The sequence below is a fragment of the Falco cherrug genome, chromosome 4 (assembly GCF_023634085.1).
Source record: "Falco cherrug isolate bFalChe1 chromosome 4, bFalChe1.pri, whole genome shotgun sequence".
NCBI classification, from domain to species: domain Eukaryota; kingdom Metazoa; phylum Chordata; class Aves; order Falconiformes; family Falconidae; genus Falco; species Falco cherrug.
Genome location: NC_073700.1, coordinates 6,123,977 through 6,139,567, shown reverse-complemented (window position 1 = coordinate 6,139,567; position 15,591 = coordinate 6,123,977). Strand labels below are relative to the sequence as shown.

At 41.8% G+C, this 15,591-nt stretch overlaps 1 protein-coding gene and 1 long non-coding RNA gene across 7 annotated transcripts in view; one reads left to right on the top strand and one right to left on the bottom strand.

Moving 5' to 3' along the window:
- Window positions 1-13,850, bottom strand: part of LOC114017280 (uncharacterized) — a 66,419-nt gene extending 52,569 nt beyond the window's left edge. For 3 of the 4 annotated variants that reach the window (XR_008731764.1, XR_008731768.1, XR_008731765.1), the window contains exons 1-2: window positions 10,907-12,970; window positions 9,896-9,976 (exon numbers count right to left, since the gene is read on the bottom strand). This is a non-coding gene — a long non-coding RNA (uncharacterized LOC114017280). Of the gene's footprint in view, window positions 1-9,895; window positions 9,977-10,906; window positions 12,971-13,725 lie in introns of those variants that run through there. The other variant, XR_008731766.1, reaches the window with a different exon arrangement.
- PRKCD (protein kinase C delta) overlaps window positions 13,655-15,591 on the top strand; it is a 67,849-nt gene continuing 65,912 nt past the window's right edge. For 2 of the 3 annotated variants that reach the window (XM_055707371.1, XM_055707372.1), the window contains exon 1: window positions 13,655-13,839. The gene's annotated coding sequence lies outside the window, so the exon portion shown is untranslated. The remainder of the gene's footprint in view (window positions 13,840-15,591) is intronic. The other variant, XM_055707373.1, reaches the window with a different exon arrangement.

The following is a 15,591-nucleotide window of genomic DNA, read 5'->3' as shown; positions in this document are numbered from 1 at the left end:
TTGGTCAGACTCAAGAGAAAAATATTCTGTTAAAAATATTCTTTTATATAGAGGTTTGGGGCTCGATATGGGTGTATTAGCCAGCCACAACCAGTCCCCAGAGAGAACAGTACAAGCCATTCCTCTCAACAGTTCAACCGCACCATTATTCTCACACCTATGTTACACTCTCCTATCACCCCTATAAACCCTCCCACCCACTCAATATATCCAAGTACATTAATATATGCTTAGATAAAAACACCTACCACCTTTACCAAACTGCACCACTTCCTCATATCTGTAATAACAACATATTTAGCTGGAGAGTTAAAGATGAGCCCAATCTTTTCAGTCTACTCCATGTGAAACTAAAGCTTCTTTCCACCAGCTTACGCCAGACATGTGACAATAAAATTACCTACTACACCACCTGCACACATTAATCAGTATCGTAAAGCAAAACAATGTGGTGCTCAGTTCAGAGCTGCACTCCGACCTCAGGTAGACAGCTTACATGCCTCTCTGGATCACAGCAAAACTTTCAGCAGCTTGCAGAGTAAAACTGAGGAAACGTACAATTTTATACACACACATCTGAAAGTAATAACCATCGTTAGTGTACACACACATATATCTGGAAATAAGGCAGATTTTCAATAGAAATCTTTATAATAAGATGGGGATGCCTCTGTACTGTGGTGTAAGTTCCTAAAAATAACAGTTTGAAGCCTCTCTACGAAGTAGATATATCAGTCTACATTAGTTTTCCTTGATAGTAACACTATATTGAAGATGTCAATACAAGTCTAATTAGTTGTATTAACATGTACACCACAATTCAGTTCACTGATTTATCAAGCTTCTCAGAAAAAGGTACTACCTGCTACTGAAATTTGAGCCAAGACTTGTATCCCATGTAGTATTTCCAAGATCAGAACAGCTTTGTACTCACATCAAAACAAGAAAAGCAAAATGATCTGGAATGACTCTTTGTCTATCACGGCACAATTCCAGATGTGAAATTATAATCGCACACTGTCAAGTGTTTAGCCAAGGGTTTCTTTAGGGGTTTTTGGTTTTGTTTGGTTTTGGCAGGGTTTTTTTATGTTTTTATGTTGCTGCAGTATCTTCAATGAAGTATTTTTGTAACTTTCTTTTAATGAAGCTATAAAAAAAAAAAAAAAAAGAGTACATTTCCTGGCAACAAATCACTGCCTAGCAGGACTGTTTACTGAGGTTTTTCCAATTGCTGTAACTAAAATGTACATGATGCATTTTGCCAAAACCAGAATATTACGAGTATTAAAAAGGGGATTCATTTAAAATTATAATTATTCCAAATGCCCAAAGAAGTGCCCCTCAATCTGCATAGACAGTTAAGAGATGAGAGAGCAATCAATCAGATTGTCCCGAATGGGACAACATTCCAGTCAACCTTGTCATAGTTATCAGTAGTTCACTCTTCTCAAGAAAAAGAGATCAGCATCAGATTTCCCCCTCCCGTTTCTGATATTACTACAAATGTCTTTCTGGGCCAGTTTTATGAGCTCCCTTAGAATTCCTTAAGCAAATCTTGCATATAGGGGGGAAAAAAAAAAAAAAAAGGTTTGTCAAAAGAATTTAAGCTGTGAAAAAGTTCTCTCTTCATCCACTAATGTAAACAATTTGGGTTTTTCATATATAATGCAGTGAATAGGTCATCCTAGCAGACACTCTTATCACTCTTCCTTTCAATTTTGTTATTGCTCAGCAAAACAAAGACTACTTCTTCTATGCCACTTTCTTATGTCATTGCAGATAATGCATTACTACCCCCACAGAGAAATCCTTTGCATGTAATTCAGAAATACGAGTTTCAGAGCGCACAATTTATTTCTGTTGACAAATGTGCTGAAATACTAAGTTCATTGCTAACAACTTAGTAAATTAACAAATTGTGTCACACTGACCAGAAAACTGCTATCAGCTAAAACCATTTCAGTTAGATGTAATATCCTGAAGAGAGAAGGCCCTCAAAACCACCACACTATTGCTTTAGAAACCTGCAATCACATTCTATGTGTCTTTTCACTATGTAGTTTTCATCAGGTAAGCATAGGTAAAAAGCATACCAAATATTCCCTGTATGCATGTTGAATACTGTATTAAAATTCCAGTACCGACAAGAAATTTGTTCCAAGTGGCTCAAACCAACCATTACTCTCTCCCTTCCCCTCCAACATCCCAATCCTTTGGAATGGCTCCAGAATCACTGCCTACCTATAATTTTAAAATAGGGAGAAAAAAAGTAATTTTGAAAATAACATTCAAACATATCACCACAATTACCACATACAATAAATGTGACTTCATCTCAAGAAGGAGATGCAGCACTTCCTGTTTTGTGCAGATCCCATACTTGAAATTAAAATACACGCAGGCTCTATATTCTGGACAAATAAAAATGTTTAAATGAACAGCTATTACACAAGAGGTGAACCACAGAAATTCAACATGTATAGACCACAATGTACACCAGAACAACAGAGATAGTTAGAAACAGTGGCTTAGTCATATACTTAGTCCCATGTTTTACAATAACCTGCCAACTTTTTTGTGTCTTGGCATTTGCTGCATACTGTTACTCTTTTGAAATACTGTGCACTCAAGTAGGTGGAATACATAGTTCCAGGGGAATTCCATTATAACTTATCATAAATGAATCTTACCACCTACTACACTATCAAGTTCCTGTTGTGCCTACAGATTAGTTCACTACAAGTATTTAACTTATTTCTCACTAAAGCATTTGAACTCTCAAACTGAACATTTTCTAAAATTTGATAAGCACCTACAAGGAATTCAATTCAGAAGAATCAGTTATATTTTTGCATTTTTAGTTTGTGATAACTGTACTTATGCACTTCTTTTTATTAGGATATTTTATAAGTTACTAATTATTTGTATTCCTTCCCTGACTACATAAAGGATTGATAATTAAAATCATAACCTCTTGAAAAATATTATGATTTAAGCATCACAGTATTAAAACATTTGAAGAACAACTTGCATAAACAATATATTTACTTTCAAATAATGTGCCCCAGAGCACACACAATTTCTTCTCTGAACATCTTGACATTTCATCTTCACGTTTGGTATGGAGGCAAAAAAACCAAGTGACAATTTGCATTTATTGCAATAAATTCACCCAGACCTGGCTAGAGAGCACTCAGGAAGGATTCCTTCAACTAGTTCAAAACAGCCTCCCTGTTCTGGCACAAGCACAGATCTTTACTAAATGTGGCTTACAGATTAACACAGCAATGAAAACAATAAAAGCTGTTCTCAGCAGACTTCATTTCTCCTGAAAGTTGTCAGGTTGAAGTTAAAGTAATGCTTTGTAAAAAGAAGCCACACAGCCCACTGCCACACCACCATTCTGGCAATATTTATCAGCTCTAGAGGCACTATGTCTAGAAGTAATTAAAGAGTTAAATATTTTGACTCTGACAGGAACATCTTTTTAAGCCATCTGCAGATTTCTGTCTCATGACTATTTGTCCACCAAACACTGGACTAAAGCTAAAGGTATACTGTATATTAAGAAATACCTGTGAAAAAGAAGGAGCAAAGAGGAACAGAGTAAAAGGAAAAGACAAGGAAGAAAGGGCAATGGAATACAGAAGCATACAAACAACAACATAAGGAATAAGCAACTGAGAATATTTCCAAGAGGACAAAACCAGCAGGGAAAGTCTCAGAGAATAAAACAACAAGGTAAAGAATAGACACACCAAAGCTGGAACATTTGAACCTACGTGCGAAGCTAGTTGAAAGCATGTGGCTCTGCCTGGGAGCAGACCTCAGTGCTTGAGCCTCTGTTTGATTACTACCTGGAAATAAAATAGGTTTGAGTTCAGATTAGGATGCCATTAAAGCTTTCTGCTATGCTATTATATTTCAGATCATCCTGAGTGCCATCACACAGCACTTGCAGTACAACCAGGGGATCAGGCCCAGCCAGCATGGGGTTATGAAAGGCAGGTCCTGCTTGATGAACCTGATCTCCTTCTGTGACAAGATGATCTGCTTAGAGTATGAGAGAAAGGCTGTGGATGTTGCCTACCTAGACTTCAGTAAAGCCTTTGACACCATTTCCCACAGCATTCTCCTGGATTCAAGGAATTAAATCTTTTCAATATGGGATATAAGATGGCTGTGACCATTTTCTGCATTAATATTTTTAAACTCAAGACTTAAATGTTTCTGAATGGGAATAGCACTTCAAAATCCTTTCTTCCTCCTATCTCCACATATCGGGAGTCAGAACTCAATTCATGAGAAAAGCAATCTGGATCCTGAAAATAGATTATTTGGTGTTTACAGCTGGATCGGTCAAATGCAGCAGTCAGCTCTCTGATCAGCTTGAAGACTCACACCTAGGGACACACAAATGCTCTTAACTTCAAAGAAGCCATTGCAGTGTATGTGACTACACGCACTTTTCTACTTCAGTGTACACTTACATACATCATACTTATAATTCATGCTTGTTTGCACGTGCCCAAAAACACATGGACCAAACGCAATTTAACTACTTGAACTCCACATGTAACTGAAACCTAATTTAATGAAAACATTGTATTCTCGGCTCTTTCATATATGCCACAATCATCGTAACAGCTCCAGCTGTCCAAAAGGGAGAATTTTGCTGCCTTCCTCCTATTGTGTTCTCCACTTGTCCTACATTTTTCTCAAGCACAGAAACCCTTCATTGACCCTATATCATTCAATAAAGAGGCATAAAATTGACCGTGTTTGTTTGGTTTTGATGTTGGGTTTCTTTCTGGAACAGTGTGATGACATTTTAATGAGTTAAATCAAAGCATGACATATTCCAGCAAGCATCAAAGCTGGCACAAAGTACTTTGTGAGAACAAGTAGGCAGGAAAACAGGAACAAGAAGATGGAGGATGACAAGACTCCCCATTTCAGCAGCAGTAAGCGGTTAAGTCAGTTCACCCTGTGTTAAGAACCATGTAGACACAGTAAGCAGATATTTAGCAGTTTCTTTTTTAATTCATGAAAGCACCCAACCAGTTAAGTCACACTCAAGATGCTTAAATACCCACAACAGCAAACAGCACCTCCACAGGATAAGGATCACCTACCTTCACCTTCATAAGTTTGTGTGTGAAGTACATATGTACACAGAAATAGCTCTGCTCAGACTTTCTGGCTATTCTCAAATAAATTGAATGAAACTGGTTTTATACATATTGATTATCAAACAATTCAAGTCAATGTTGTAGCTAAAGAAACAGATTTTTTTTTTTCCAGAGGAGATATAAGAAGGCATTCTGACCATTTGCTTTAAGCACCATACTTTCCCTCTAAATGCAAAGTAACAGTCCTCCATAGGGTAACTCAGAACAGGAATTTGGGTCAGGTGCTCTGAATTGCTGTTAGAAGAACCCTGCTTTCTGAAGAAGCCTAGGAAAGAACTATTTTAAAAAAGGAATCTGAAATTGAATATATCCCTACAACCCATTTTCCAACATGGAAGTTACTTAAACACTAAAAATTCAGTCATTCTTATCCATTCCTAAGATGAAAAAAAAAAAAAAACACACCACAGAATACCTCATATATGTATACAGCATAATTATCTAAAACAAACACAAAGAATTTTAATTTTTTTTTCCAGAGATCCAACAGAATGTCAGTGCTATTAATCATCATAATTCCTCAGGGTGCCTAAACCCACATTAACAACTTCGTACTTCTTAAAGCATAAATGAAGTGTAGTCTAGAAGCGCTATTATACCTCTATACAAAGTAATCGCTTTTTAGCGACACACTTGTGTACTTTAAGTCTCACAAACAGGTGAAGTACTTTTACCTTTTTGAATGGGTTTAGAATTACTGAAATACTAGTATTTCTCTCTTGCTTTTCTAAAAAACAAAAAAAAAAGCCTATAATTCATTATAAAAAACCCTGCAAGATAAAAACACATTACAGAAAAAGATGTTATAATACCTGTGTGCGTATTTACCTTCCTACTTCCTAAATAATAGAAGAAATGAAAACCCATAAAGAGAATATAGATTTTATCCAGAACAACTCAATTGTGACAATTCAAAAAAAGCATTTTCCTTTTATTTCTGCTTACATTGCAACTATTTTTTTTTCTCAGTAGAAAACCAAATGCAACAGTTTTGAGGGTAGATCAAATTCAGGGAAGTATTTCCAAATGTCACATTTACCTGATTTTCCTCGGAAGGTCAACTAAAATGGGAACCTCACAGTCCTGTGGCTGTCCAGGACACTAAGCCTACTAAAAGATCTGAAACATTCAGGTGAATTATAGGTGATCCAGGCATGACTGATCATGCATATTCAGGTACACTGTAGAACATAAAATATGTAAATCTTAAAATATGTAATTATATGTAATAGTACGTACATCTTAATATTTCTCTTTAAAAAATTAATTATGCTTAAAATGATTAGTTTACAAAAATAAAAGGGATCACAGACCAACTGATTTAAGTCACATAGAGTTAAAAATGTTTCCCAAGGGGCATTACCTTCAAACACATCCAGGGTCAGATCAACACCAACTGGAAATATGGGTGTGACCCCATAAACACTTTCAAAGTGCAGAACAGCCAGGCCATACATTAGTATTCAGCAGACACAAGACACCATACTTGCATCAAAAAGCAGCAACTTTACAGCCTCTTTTCAACAGAAGAACTCTAATGTCCCCCAAATTAACTTTCTTTGACAAGAGACCTAACAGACCGCTGAGTTACACCAATGCCCCACTTACAAATAGGTCACAGACACAGTAGAATTTATTCAGGAAATATGTCTGGAATACTGGCTCTGGTCCTCTAACAATATAACCTATCTTCTGACACATTTGCGAAGTACCTCTGCTGTAGATGGGCTTTTCCTCTTCGATTCTGCTGCTAACAGCCTCAGTTTGCTTTTACACAGTTAAGTCCTCAGGGAAATAAACAATTTTTAGCCCATTACTGAAAACTAGAGTACATATTCTCAGTATCTTTATTATTTTACCAGATTTTAAACAGCTGCGTCAAATCCTGCCCCTCACCCTGCTACCAACAGCAGTAAACAAGCACAAGTAATAGGAGTTTGGTTCACCCATTAATTGGCAAGCCCAATGCAGAGCTACTATTTCCACCAAACACCCTCCCTCTACCCACCATGCAATGTGGGGAAGAGAAGCATGTTGACATCTCTGTCTGAAGCTGCATGACTCAACATCTGTGCCAGATATCAACTAAACCAAATTCTCCTTATGTGGTTCAACAAAACTGTGACATGCCTAGGGCTGCTGACTTCAATCTTCCACCCTCCTCCTGGGCAAACACACACAGTCTGTAGTTTCATTATTGATGTTTGCTTTCATTTTAAAGGTTCACTAGGATTTATTTTGCATACTAGCTTGTTTCACCGATACTATGCTCAGCTTTTGATAGGAGCACTTGCTGTACCAATAAAAATAAATCATACTAAATGACTATCATAACACAATAATGTTCTCAATAAAATATGCCCAAGTACAGGCAAGTAGATTGATTAAGGTGGACAGCCTGGAACACACAAACCCAACATTATTAATCATAACTTTAACAAGGATAAATACCCAAGACTATAGCCCAAGTAGGAAAGAATTAATACTTGAGAATTAGAAGTTAGTTAGTAGGACTAGCTGTCAAAGGTAAGCTGTTCATTTGCAGTGGTCAAACTATGCTTTAAAATTACACAACTGACAAATAAAATTAGGATTCATTTGCTCCCATATCCTCACACCAGGTCACAATAGGGCATATTTTTCTTTCTGCAAACAAAGCCTTGTTCCTGTCACAACGTGGAACTGATCCGTGTTATTGTTTGCACAGTTTGGTAGTATAGCTGAAGCTTTTTAAGCAGACAAAAAAAAAATCCCCCCACACTAATGCCCCTGCAGTTTGCATTTTTTTTATAACCATTTACACTGATTAAAAGAAAAAAAAAACCCTTTGGCTAATAACTTCTGACAATAGTCTGAAAAATAACACTAGCCCTTTGTCCCAGAGGTAGGATGGTCCAGATACCACAGCTCTTACTACTGTGCCTTGCATACCCTGCTCATTCACAGAGGAGAGAGGACAGAGCAAGCAGTCCTTCCCCTCCCGCCTGCCCACTGCCAGCTGTAGGGGAGATGGGGGTAAAGCACAGCAGGAGCGGACAGCAGAGAGCAGCCACGCTCACATGCTCTCCCGGAACAGCCATACCTCCCTGCCACTCTGAGCGACAGACCAGCAGCCTGCCCAGCAGGCCTTCACCTCCTATTCTAACCCTCCAAGATTCACAAGGAACACAACAAACTATAGTCCCTAGAAATATTCATAAATAACATAGGGTCAAAAGCAAAACAAAACCCATGTGCATTTTCTTGATACCTTACCACTTCATCAGATACTAACATTTGACAGAATGTCCTGGATGTCAGCTCTTGATACCCGACACTCTTGAAACATCACCTTTAAAGCAAAAGCCATATTCAGCAGATCTGTATGCCTCAGGTGATTGCATGGTAGTTGCTGAGACTTCACTCAGGTGAGCCACAAAAGCATGAGGTACTACAGCTGAAGTCATGCAATGGCCTAAATTCATTGACATGATGGTCTCCAGCTTGTTCTCATTGATTGATGAGACAACTTCAGCTGCAAATTAAAAGGAATTTCGGGAAAAACCCTAAACCATCACTCCCCCTTGCCCAAGCCAGTGCACAGAACTGTGAATTGTCTCCCTCTGTGGTGCCTCTGCTCTGTGCACAAACAGAATCTTTATCTCCTAAAGCTTACATGAACACCAAAAATCAAATGGAATTGTTTAAAAAAAAAAAAAAAGGAGTTTTTAAAGCTCTTTCACAGCGCTGTTTTCTTCAATACTCCCAGGAATGCAAAACCAACTATTAGTAGGACTGTGCTGAGCAGGAAAATTGCATCAATACATACACTTCCTTGTTCTACCATCATATTAACTTTCCAAAGTAAAGCTATCATAAGGGGAAGTAGAACACTTACATTGCTCAAAATCAACGCTGGCAGCTGGCATGTTGAAACCCAGTGTAAGGGTGTATGTGCAGTAAACACCATGAAATACTTTCTTTAAATTCTTCCGAAAAGCATTAATGAAACAAAATCTACTACTACAGTCTCAAACGTTCAAAATGCAAGAATCTGTCTCCTACCCTCAACAAAAGGCAGCAGGGGGGTATTTTAAGACCTTGAGATACTTTTTGGTTCCTTTTATATGTATCCCAGATTTTTCAATCTTTTAGGAACTCTGAGATTACATTTGCAAATCTGCTATACAAACATATAAAATAGATTTTATTTAAGAAAGAGGAATAACTGCCCAAGATTTTAATGTAATTACTTTCTCAAGGCAGTAGGGCTTTAAAACCATCAAACATCACAAGAACTGGCAATGCTCTAGGCAGGCATTTCAGCAAAACTGTCAGGAAGCTATTTTCTTGCCTGGTTTATAAGTGAATCATATAAAAGCTCCTTCAAATGAGTAAAACTGCAGAGTGGTTGGGACATAAAGAGTATCTCATTTTTAATCTCAAATTCTTAACACTCACATCTGATAACAAAAACCACTCTGCAATAATTTGCTGTACAAATACGTAGAAATTTGCATGCTTGCATCTAACATCAGAATCTTCCACAGAAGCATGTAACTTATACATCTGATCAAATCCTTGAGGAAAAACAAAATAAATCCATCATTTTATTTAAACTTTAAGCACAGAACATTATGCAACTGCAAGTTCTGAAGCACAATAAGTTTAAATAAAGAAATGATAGCTCCTCCTAGATGTAGTGCCTAACCCCAGCGTCTCACCTGCAGACAGTCTTCCTGACCCAGTTACAGCTCTACACAGGCACAGCAGCTTGTCATGTGCAACATGCACAGAAGCATACTCTGAAAAATTAGGAAAGACCAACTCAGCTGCAAGTCACAATAAATGGCATGTCAATACAAAGAAGAAACCCTTCCTTAGTCAACATAAAAACTGCAAATATGAGCAGTAGAAATTAATTCATATCATTATTGAAAGGATCTCTAATGTTGCAAGACTTCTGTAAAGTAAGGCTAATTTCTCTTTCAGTTGGACATCGGTCCAAATGTATATGGCAGCCAGACTTTCATATGACCAAACTCAGCATCTGTGTCATTGCTAATCCATAAAGAGCTCATGTCCTTTGAGGAGAACAGTATGAAAAGCTGGAGGAAAAGCATTACACAGAACGCAAGACTTTGACCTCAACCTTAAGCAAAAGCTGAATAAATGACAACACATAATGTTCAAAACCCTTCAAAAAGTGAATCTACACAGTAGGCCACAGACCCATGTAGAAGGTAATGGGTGGAAACTCCCATCACCACCAGACTCTCCTTTTCACACCCCCACTACTATCAGAAAAGAGGAAACGAGAGCAGGCATTGGGTGGTTAGGCTTGGGAAAGAAAGACCAATGAAGTCCTGTTACAAAGCAGGGCCGTGAAAAAGAACTTGGCAATAACAGTCATGATTGTTTTCTGTTCTGAAATGACACTTCTGCGTAAGTAATCATCTTTGCATAAATCATGTATCCGCCATCAGAATTAAAATCAGGTTTGCTTGCTCGAGGTAACAGGTACTGTAGATACAGCGGTTCAGCTCACAAAAGGTGATTACACACATTTAGAAAATTCTGTACCAGTCTAGCTCTGAAATCTTCAGGGAACAAGTTCTTAACTTCCACTACAAATATTTCACTTGTATTTGCTGCAGAGAGTTTCTTCCCACTTTTTTTTTTTTTTTTTCTTAATCTATGCACTTGAAAGGGCTCAAAGTCACATCACCCCTTACCATAATCATGTCATATGATGAGAATTAAGCAGCCCCAGGCAAAGCAGGTTTTCTGGATGGGAAATTTCAAGATGAAATCCAGCTGCAGGAGGCCCTGGTAGTTCATCTCTTACCCCTGCAAATTTTTCCTGTACCAAAGCAAAGCTTTACCATAGGTTAGCGAGGTATTGGGCTGTTGATCCAGCTACTCGAGATGAAACTTAGAAAGAACACAGTCTTAAATTGGTTTAAAACAAAATATCTAACGGCACATTTCAGAAAAATGGATCACTGACAGTAACGCCCACGTCCCAATGCCCCATCCGTCTTCACATCCCACTTTTTGTGATCGGCCTTCTATTTTCCAATAGTTAGCCTGTCATCTCAATGAAATCCAGCATGCCTTACCATTTACCTAGAAGCTGACACAGAGCACTGCTAAAGGCTGTTCAGTAAGAACCAATTTTCATCCCCATCTCAAGTCCAGTGCCTGTAAAATATGTTAATTAAGCCTTCTGAGCTGCATTAGAATCTATTCTGATGAAAGACAATCTCCAAGTGTAAGAGCATTACCACACGTTTTGCACTGCCGAGTTTTAAAAGCAGAATTACAGAAAACAATCAGTCAGCAAGGAAGCCTCAGTACCAGGAAACATCTCAGATTTCTAAAGCCACATTTGTGTATTAGTTGAGAAGATCCTTCATTTATGTCCTGTGGATCAAGTTTTTACATCTTTGCTCCACCCTTACTCAACTTGAACTGACTGAACAAAGACAAATCTCACTAGGCCTTGCAAAAATTTCACAGTCCAAACAAGACTACTTGTTTCAGAAAGATCTGGACTAAAGTGATGTTCTAAATAATTGAAACGCATCAGTAGTTAACAAATGGCTTGCTGCAACATTATATGGTAAGATCACAAACCAAAATGGACTCTCTCTGACCACTTACACTCCATTAAATACCCAAAGAATATGAAATTAAATGAAGTGCATTTTAAAGCACTTTCTGTTTTGACAAACTTCGCTGGAAGTATTGAAATGAGGAAAACTGCTTGGCCACAGTTAGCTTCTGCTTTTTCCCCGCCTCTTATTCAAACTAGTTTTAGTTTTGCTTTTATAACACTACATTCATTAATTGCTCAAGCATATAAAGTTCCTCAGGTTTCAGCATAACGGCAATCTACATAGTATTAAATGAGGGTCTTCATGCAATTTATTATAGCGTTACAGTTAATCAGATTACGTTCTGTTCCAAAGCATGAAAATATTTCTATTTTCCAATCAAAAAAGCCCACACTTCTTTAGACGTGATAAGAGCCTATATCTGTACAAAATGCTATATAATTTGCAGCAGAAGTAAAAAGGAAACTACCCAAGACAACTCTGCTCCATTGCTTTCACCCAAACTATGATTATCGTTATATCCACTAGAGCTCTCAGGTAATGGCAAGCTCAAATTGAACTGTCCGTATATAACTGAACTATTGACGAGGCTGATCTATATACACATTACAACCTTTCAGATTGGATGTCAGACAGAACAAGCGAGGAACTTCCATGTTACCTTATGAATATCAAGTAAAAATGCTCTGGAAAGAAGCCAGACTCCAACAGGTGGAACCTGGCTTTTTAGAGATGACTTTGCAGCCATCTAACAGCTGGGTCACAGCCTCCAGCAACGCTCTGACACCCTCAGCTGCACGCCAGGGCCTGGCACCTGCCTGGAGAAACACCCGGTTACCACAGCCCCACGGAGGCACAAAAAGCCCCTGGGAGTTTCTTCACCGTTTTCAGCTAAGGCAGAATGAGATCACTGAAGATGAAAACATGACAGTAATTACACCTGACCTGTATGAGCGAAAAAATGATGACAAAGGTCTGCTTTGGATTGCTACAGGACCATGGCAGTGGTTTTGCTGGTTCTTACACTTCATGCATTGCCATGCTGCAACCTATCCCCAAAACATCTCATTTTAACACTGACGATTGTAGCTCCAAAGGCTTCAAGAAAAAACAAGCCCTATTAGCCAGAGCAGAGCAGGCTGGGAGAGAGCCCTGGCCGCGACCCACAGGCCCCACAAAGGCCACATCAGCAGAAGCCACCTCTGCAGTAAAGGCACTGAGGTGACACCAGTGCTTGCCAGCTAGCAGCCTACGCTACACAGCTTTGGCCCCATTGCTAAAATGACATCCGTGACTTTTAAGCTACTGAAAAAATATTTTAAATAAATGCCTGAAAGTGCAGCAAGCACCTGAGGAAACCGATGCGCTGCTCCTGGGCCGGCTTGAGCGTTCACCGGCCCAGCTCCTCATACCCAGATGCTCTTCACATCTTGGTGACCAGCAAACCAAAAAAACCCCAAAACCCACAATTCTGGGGAAAAATTAAAAAAATCATTTCCTCGCCTCAAACGGGGCCCGGCGCCCGCAGCACCAACACCGCTCCGGCCACAGCCTCCCCACCTCGGCGCCGCGCCAGGCGCCCTTCGGCCGCCACCCGCCGAGGCACGCTGCGCTGGCGACCGGCTGGCCCGGGGCTCCCCGCGCTGCCGCAGGGCCCGGGCGCTCCCACACGCCGCCGCCTCTCGACGCGAACAAGGGAGCGAAGCGGCGGGAGGCGCCGGGGCCGCGGCGAAGGGACGGGGCTGCGCCCGCCACCGCCTCCCTCAACACCTCCGGGGCGGGGCCGGCGGCGCGGGGGCGGCCGCGGCGGCAGCAGCAGGTGAGCGCGGGGCCCGCGGTGGCGCCCCGTGGGCGGAGCGCGGGGCGGGGAGCGCGGGGCGGGGAGCGCCGGGCCCGGCCGTGGCGGCGGCGGGGGGCACCCGCTGCTCACTCACCGCTCAGTCAGTCGCTCCCCGGCGCGCTCCCTCCCCTCCGGCTCTCGCTCGGTCTCGGGACAGCGCCCGAAACTCAGCGGCGGCCGCGGCCCCCGACGGCTCGCCTGGAAGCGGGTGAGTGCCGGTACCTGCCCCCGGCGCGGGGGCTCCCTCCGCTCGGCAGTTCCTGCCCCGCCTGGCGCGGGGTGAATGAGGAAGCGATACGGGCTCGGGCTCCCTCCGGCTTCCGTGGGGCTCCCGGCGGGGAGATGGGCGCCTGGCCCGGCCGCCGGGCTCAACCCGCCGCTGCGGCGTGTGTCCCGGCGGGGCGGGCGTGAGGGGCGGGCGGGCCGGGCAGCGCCTCCCGGCGGGGCAGCCTCCGGCCGCGGGGCGCCGGCCGCTGCGGGGCTTCCTCCTCGGGCGCGCCTCCATGTTGGGCTGCGCGCCCCGCGGCGGGGGGCTGCGGTGGGAGCCCGGGGCCGGCCCGCCCGCCGGCTTTGTCCGCCGAGCCCTGCCCGGCGGCGGGCTTGGCGGTGCCGGGGCTGGTGCCGGCCCCCTCGCCCCTCGCGCGGGGACAGCCCGTCCGGCTCCGGCGGGACGAGCGGGATGGGGGCGAGGGCTGCGCCCCCGGTGAGGAGGTGACGGGACCGAGTGGTCCTGCACAGAAACACCGAGTTTCCCCGTAGTAGAAACGCCAAGTCTGATAACGCCAACTACTTATTTCTTTTTTCTTCCTCCACCCAGCCGCGTTGATACTCTTGTTTCTGCCTCCCGCACCACAGTGAGCTCGAAGCAGATAAAACACGCGACCTTTCAGACGGCCGCGTTTCCAGCCGAATGGCGACAGACAATGAGAAATGAAGGAGCAGGAATGCCTGTTGCTTTTGTGTTACATGCCAGGCGTGCATCTCTTAAAAAGCAGTTTTCGGCTTTTCATGGCTAGATTTGCTGTTTGCGTTAGCGTAGGAGATATTAAAACGATTGAATGGCGGCGTTCGGTGGTTACGTCTGACATCTGCTTACTCGTGGGCTCTGTCTGGTGTGCCGCTTCGCTTCTAGATTGTTCAAGTAGCACAGGGCAGAGTGTGTATCTGGCCCAGCAGATTTATTTGCAAGGATGGTACTGCCCCGTGCCCCGTCTCTTGGCAGCTGGATGCTTCCCAGAACAGAGCTGAATCTGCAGGGAAGACCGTGGGGGTAATCAGTTCCTGCACGGGATCTTTTCCTAATTTTAGAGACAGGTTTCAAGCCTGAATGACAGCTTAACATCTGTGCAGATACTCTGTGTCAAAATCCTGGATGAACTTCTGTGTTTAGTTTCTTTTAGATCTTATTTGGGCCTTGGCCTGGTACAGTCATTAGTCTATTAACAATGTAATAAGCCAGCAAATAACCTCTTCAGTGTTCTGCCTAGCAAATAATGCGGGGTGGCATTGTACCGATCAAATAGGAAGCTACAACCGAGTAGAACCGATAAAGCTTTCTGAACAAGGTACTATGAAGTGCCTCTTAAGTGGTTAAGCAATAATTCATAAACATCTTTTTTAAAAAGTGTACATGCAGCATTTCCTGTTTATTGTAGTTCCTGAAAATGGATGTATTAAAAAAAATTAGATAATTGTCTTCGGACTGACACATTTCAGTCACCCCATGGTGACACTACTATGGGAACCTGCAAATACTGGTGAAAGAAGCAAACATGAGGCTGCAAAACACGGACTTGGATTTTTCATGATTTTTAAAGTTTCTCACCCCCACGTTGGGTTTCGTAATAAAATGCAGGTCTGTGCTTTAGATAAGAAATCATTAAATGCTGGCATTTTCAATTTCCTTGATCCTCATAGTTTTACTCAAAGTTATCTTTGTGTAAAATTGAACATAGTAAAA